The 6741-nt window shown below is 43.9% G+C and overlaps 1 pseudogene; it reads right to left on the bottom strand.

Annotated features, from left to right (window-relative positions):
- Positions 1-496: 496 nt before the first annotated feature.
- LOC126254131 (5S ribosomal RNA) lies at positions 497-614 on the bottom strand (annotated as a pseudogene).
- Positions 615-6741: the final 6127 nt, after the last annotated feature.

Raw genomic sequence — 6741 nt, 5'->3', positions numbered from 1 at the left:
AGATCCCCCCCCTCCCCCCCACCCCGGACCGTGAGTGAACTGAAAATCGCCTTAAAAGAGGAGTGGGACAGTACCCCCAAAGACTCCTGAACAATTTGGTAGCCAGCATGAATAATAAGTGCAAAATGTCCATTAGCCCGCGAGGCTGACATATTCTTTGCTGAGAGTATGATATCGACCTTTGCATTGGGAATCCGATCTGTGTCAAACGTGAACGTTATTTATGTGTTATCCTGCTTGCCTATATCGTGAAATCTGCACCTTTTTTCGTTATTTGTATACCTACTACTCCTCCCGCACTGGCCATGAAGGCCCAAAGGTACCAACTGGCCGCCGTGTCATCCTCAGACCAGAGGCGTCACTGAATGCGGATATGAATGGGCATGTGGTCAGCACACCGCACTCCCGGCCGTATGTCAGTTTCGGAGACCAGAGCCGCTACTTCTCAATCAAGTATCTCCTCAGTTTGCCTCACAAGGGCTGAGTGCACCCCCCTTGGCAACAGCGCTCGGCAGACTGGATGGTCACCCATCCAAGTTCTAACCCAGCCCGACAGCGCTTAACTTCGATGATCGGACGGGAACCGGTGTTACCACTGCGGCAAAGCCGTTGGCTCATATGTATGCCACTCGACCTTGACTGTGTTTCGAGTCGTCCATCACTGCCTGTCATTATTCATGTCCAGCAATGTGTGTGTTCCTGAGCCATTGTCAAGGAGTGGATAACAATACAGTATAATTAAAAAATGTTGTTGTGCCAGTAACTGTGGGTCCGGTGGGTCAGACAGATCGGATGAGGTTTCCCGGCGGTTTCACACGTCCAAATAGGAGAACAATGGGCACGTACCCACGTCCTTCACACTTGAGGTCTACGCTAGACACAGATATTTGGGATACATGGGCTCTGTCCTGAGGGGGAGCGGGGGTGGAGGAAGGGAGGACGGTAGTGGTGGCGATAAGAAGACCATCCGGCCATCCACTTTCAGTCCGTATGACAACGCCGACTCCGAAAAGGAAAGGATAAAGAAGAAGAAGAATTACCCCTTTCTACATAAAGTTTACAATCAAGAAACGATGTACAACGCAGTCTGATCGCATTCCAAAGACATATTGAATAGTAATTCATGCTCACTTTGGGCAACGGGAAGAATTGTGGGCTTAATGAATATTGGAGTGAATTTTATGATAACACTTACTTCTAGCAATTTCATAGTCTGATTCACAGAACGTACAGTACATGAGATCCAACTTATAGGTGAAGCATGTGCAATGAGCATGCTTGGTTCTGTCTGATAACCTGACAACTTTCGGTGCAAAAACTGAAATCAAAAGACCCAAAGTCACCACGTGGAACATAATACGATCATCAGCAAGGTATCTCACTGTCTCCACACCATTACTTACCTCCTAATCCGTACTCTTTCTTGTAATGCTTATCCATAGATCACGAATACGTCATATCGTAATGATATAGAACGTGTCGCTTTAAGAGAAGTTTTCTTTATACAAAAATAATTAATTTTTTTACAGTTACTAATTCATATTTAAAAATTCATCTATTGAGTAGAAGGAGTTGTCTTTCAGAAATTCCTTTAATTTGTTTTTAAATGTTAGCTGGATATCTCTCAGACTCTTAATCCTATTTGGCAAAGGACCAAAGATTTTTGTGGCAGCAAAATTCACCCTTTTCTGTGCCAAAGTGAGATTTATCACAGAAAAGTGAAGATCATCCTTTCTTCTAGTATTGTACCTATGTACTTTGTTATTCTTTGCGAATTGGGTTGGGTTGTTAACAACAAATTTCATAAGCGAGGGTACTGTGAATATCCCGAATTTCTCAAATAAATATCTGCAATGTAATCTTGGTTGGGCACAGCCATTATTCTGATTACACGCTTATGTGCAATGGATATTTTTTCTCTTAATGATGAATTACCCCAAAATATGATGCCATATGAAAGTAGTGAATAAAAATAGGCATAGTAGGCTAATTTACTGATATGTTTATCACCAACATTTGTATTAACCCTAATAGCAGAAGTAGCTGAACCTAACCTTTTCAGCAGATCATCGATGTGTTTCTTCCAGTTCAATTTCTCATCAATGCACACACCCAGATATTTTGAATAGTCTACCTTAGCGATAGACTTCTGTTCAAAGTCTGTATTTATCAATGGAGTTATGCCATTTACATTACAGAATTGGATGTAGTGTGTTTCCTCACAAGTTAGTGACGGTACAATTCCAGAGAACCACTTAATAATTTTCTGAAAGGCATTATTTACAATCCCCTGGCTGATCGTTGTTTGTTGGGCGTGATTACTATACTCGTATCATCAGCAAAAAGAACTAGCTTTGCATCTTCATGAATGTAGAATGGCATGCAAACAATGGGAAAGTGCTTCTGGTGATTGCAATTCTAAAAACTTTACAGTGATTGCAATTCTCAAAACATTATAGTGATTGCAATTCTACTTAGTTTTGACTAATATTCCTACCAAAGCTATAATGCAGATAAGAGTTTATATTTCAGATTAAGTGCAGAGTGCAAAATGCGTACTACACTACTGGCCATTAAAATTGCTACACCACGAAGATGGCGTGCTACAGACGCGAAATTTAACCGACAGGAAGAAGATGCTGTGATATGCAAATGTTTAGCTTTTCAGAGCATTCACACAAGGCTGGCGCCGGTGGCGACACCTACAACGTGCTGACATGAGGAAAGGTTCCAACCGATTTCTCATACACAAACAGCAGTTGACCGGCGTTGCCTGGTGAAACGTTGTTGTGATGCCTCGTGTAAGGAGGAGAAATGCGTACCATCACGTTTCCGACTTTGATAAAGGTCGGATTGTAGCCTGTCGCGATACGGTTTATCGTATCGCGACATTGCTGCTCGCGTTGGTCGAGATCCAATGACTGTTAGCAGAATATGGAATCGGTGGGTTCAGGAGGGTAATACGGAACGCCGTGCTGGATCCCAACGGCCTCGTATCACTAGCAGTCGAGATGACAGGCATCTTATCCGCATTGCTGTAAAGGATCGTGCAGCCACGTCTCGATCCCTGAGTCAACAGATGGGGACGTTTGCAAGACAACAACCATCTGCACGAACAGTTCGACGACTTTTGCAGCAGCATGGACTGTCAGCTCGGAGACCATGGCTGCGGTTACCCTTGACGCTGTATCACAGACAGGAGCGCCTGCGATGGTGTACTCAACGACGAACCTGGGTGCACGAATGGCAAAATGTCATTTTTTCGGATGAATCCAGGTTCTGTTTACAGCATCATGATGGCCGCATCCGTGATTGGCGACATCGCGGTGAACGCACATTGGAAGCGTGTATTCGTCATCTCCATACTGGCGTATCACCTGCCGTGATTGTATGGGGTGCCATTGGTTACACGTCTCGGTCACCTCTTGTTCGCATTGACGACACTTTGAACAGTGGACGTTACATTTCACATGTGTTACGACCCGTGGTTCTACCCTTCATTCGATCCCTGCGAAACCCTACATTTCAGCAGGATAATGCACGATCGCATATTGCAGGTCCTGTACGGGCCTTTCTGGATACAGAAAATGTTCGACTGCTGCCCTGGCCAGCACATTCTCCAGATCGCTCACCAATTGGAAACGTCTGGTCATTGGTGGCAGAGGAACTGGCTCGTCACAATACGCCAGTCACTATTCTTGATCTGTGATATCGTGTTGAAGCTACATGGCCAGCTGTACCTTTACACGCCATCCAAGCTCTGTTTGACTCAATGCCCAGGCGTATCAAGGCCGTTATTACGGCCAGAGTTGGTTGTTCTGGGTACTGATTTCTCAGGTTGTATGCAGCCAAATTGTGTGAAAATATAATGACATGTCAGTTCTAGTATAATATATTTGTCCAATGAATACCCGTTTATCTTCTGCATTTCTTCTTGATGTAGCAATTTTAATGGCTAGTAGTGTATATCACACGAGTAAAAGTATTTCTAAAAATGAGTTCATCAGTGACACAGGAATGTGAATAACACATAGAAGCTTCACTTCGATTTGTAATTATTTCGACTCTAAACATACTCAATCATACAAGAAATTGTACTGCGTTAGTCATCGTGTGCTCCACGTGGTATACAGGGCAACCACATAGGAAGAAGTAAACAAAGAAGACTTGTAGATACATTACAAAATCTTGGAATCATTCAAAAAAAGGAAAGTGTGTCGTGTTCAACATCCTTACTATTCGGATGGAATAATGAAAATCCTATTGTATACTGCGTTCATCGAAAACTAGCTACCCCAATGAATAACGAATGCTAATAGAATGAAATTTTCACTCTACAGCGGAGTGTGCGCTGATATGAAACTTCCTGGCAGAGTAAAACTGTGTTCCGGACCGAGACTCGAACTCGGGACCTTTGCCTTTCGCGGGTAAGTACTCTACCAACTGAGCTACCCAAGCACGACTCACGCCCCCTCCTCACAGTTTTACTTCTGCCAGTACCTCGTCTCCTACCTGGTAGAGCACTTGTTTGCAGACATGTAAAGGTATATTAAAGATCTGAAAATGATGCAGGCAAACATCACGCCAAGTTGGCGAAATAGTAGCTGCAGTCTGGCCGTCATTTCATAACTCGTTGCGTGAGAATTGCCATCAGTAAACAACTTAAAGAGTATTTGTTTTGTAAATGAAAAACGCCTTTTCTTGCTACACTGTATCTTATTTACCCAGACGCATTGCGCCTTTTTTTGGGCGAAAGTAAAATACAGTGCAGCAAGAGTAAGCGTTTTAGAAAACAAAAATTTCTGTATTTGCTGCGAAGGATGGCCACGCAAACAAATTCGAACTTCAAAGCAAGTTACAACATCAGTCATTCACAGCAACAACTTGGAAGCAAGAAACAGAACTGCTCGTGGATGTGCAGTCGGAAACACAGGCTGGGACGGACCTTAGTAGAGCGTGTTGTGTCGTTCAGTGTCCAGATCAGGCAGGCGCGAGGCCGTGCTGCTGAGTCGAGCTTCTACTAGCCGAAGCATCTCGGGTCAGAAGTGCATTCCCAAGTAGCCAAAGACAGTGACGCCTCCAGTAATCGATCACTTACAATTATACATCTTTGCAAGATGCTTGTAGTTCAGAACATGTGGAAGAAAGAACAATTTTGAAAATTGACGTTGTGACAAGCAACTTTCATCATTACATTAATACGTGAACACGAAAACTGAAGTATCGATTTTTAACATTAATTACACAAGAAGGCCAATGACACTTATATACTGGGTGATCAAAAAGTCGGTATAAATTAGAAAACTGAATAAATTACGGAATAATGTAGATAGAGAGGTACAAATTGACACACATGCTTGGAATGACATGGGGTTTTATTAGAATCAAAAAAATACAAACGTTCAAAAAATGTGCGACAGGTGGCGCTTCATCTGATCAGAATAGCAATAATTAGCATAACAAAGTAAGTCAAAGCAAAGATGATGTTCTTTACAGGAAATGCTCAATATGTCCACCATCATTCCTCAACAATAGCTGTAGTCGAGGAATAATGTTGCGAACAGCACTGTAAAGCATGTCCGGAGCTATGGTGAGGCATTGGCGTCAGATTTTGTCGTTCAGCATCCCTAGAGATGTCGGTCGATCACGATACACTTGCGACTTCAGGTAACCTCAAAGCCAATAGTCGCACCGACTGAGGTCTGGGGACCTGGGAGGCCAAGCATTAAGAAAGTGGTGACTGAGCACACGATCATCACCAAACGACACGTGTAAGAGATCTTTCACGCGTCTTGCAATATGGGGTGGAGCGCCATCCTGCATTAACATCGTACGTTCCAGCAGGTGTTTATCAGCCAGGCTGGGGATGATGCGATTCTGTAACATATCGGCGTACCTCTCACCCGTCACGGTAGCAGTTACAAAACCAGAATCACGAATTTCCTCGATGAAAAAAAGCCCGATAACGGTAGATGTGGTAAATCCAACCGTGACTTTCTCGTCGTGCAATGGAGTTTCCACGGCAGTTCTAGGATTTTCGGTAGCCCAAATTCTGCAGTTGTGGGCATTGACAGACCCTCGGAGCGTGAAATGAGCTTCGCGGGTCCACAACACGTTACTCAATCAATCGTCACCTTCCGCCATCTTTTGAAACGCCCACACCGCAAATGCCCTTCGCTTCAGTAAATCGTCAGGTAATAGTTCATGATGCCGATGGATTTTGTACGGATAGCATCGGAGGGTACGCCTAAGTGCCAAGCAAACAGTAGTGTATGGAATGCCGGTGCGACGTGCGACTGCACGAGCGCTGACTTCCCCGTACATAGACGAATCCGCTACAGTCTCCATTTCTTCCTGAACTGTCTCAGCAGCATTACGCCTTGTGCTCAGTCGGCCACTACGGGGTCTATCGTCTAAACAACCCGTGGCTTCTAACTTCGAAATCATTCTCGTCACCGCTGCATTTGTCAACGGACCTTTACCCGTTCGAATCTCCTTCCTATGGCGATAGGATCGTAACGTAAATAGATGCTTTCATATTCATAACTGTGACTATACCTTCTCTAACACGTATTAAAATCTCCAAGAGGTGAATATCGAAAACTGAAGTACTACCAACCTCTGTCCTGCATACCAATCAGGTGCTGTAGACGAAATGACACACGAAGGCAGAAATTGCATTCCAGACAAGTTCATGTTTACATGATTCATTTGCAGTATCGTACGTATATCGTGCAGCTA

This window comes from Schistocerca nitens, chromosome 4, assembly GCF_023898315.1.
Source record: "Schistocerca nitens isolate TAMUIC-IGC-003100 chromosome 4, iqSchNite1.1, whole genome shotgun sequence".
Taxonomy (NCBI): Eukaryota; Metazoa; Arthropoda; class Insecta; order Orthoptera; family Acrididae; genus Schistocerca; species Schistocerca nitens.
This window is presented reverse-complemented; position numbering and strand designations above follow the sequence as displayed.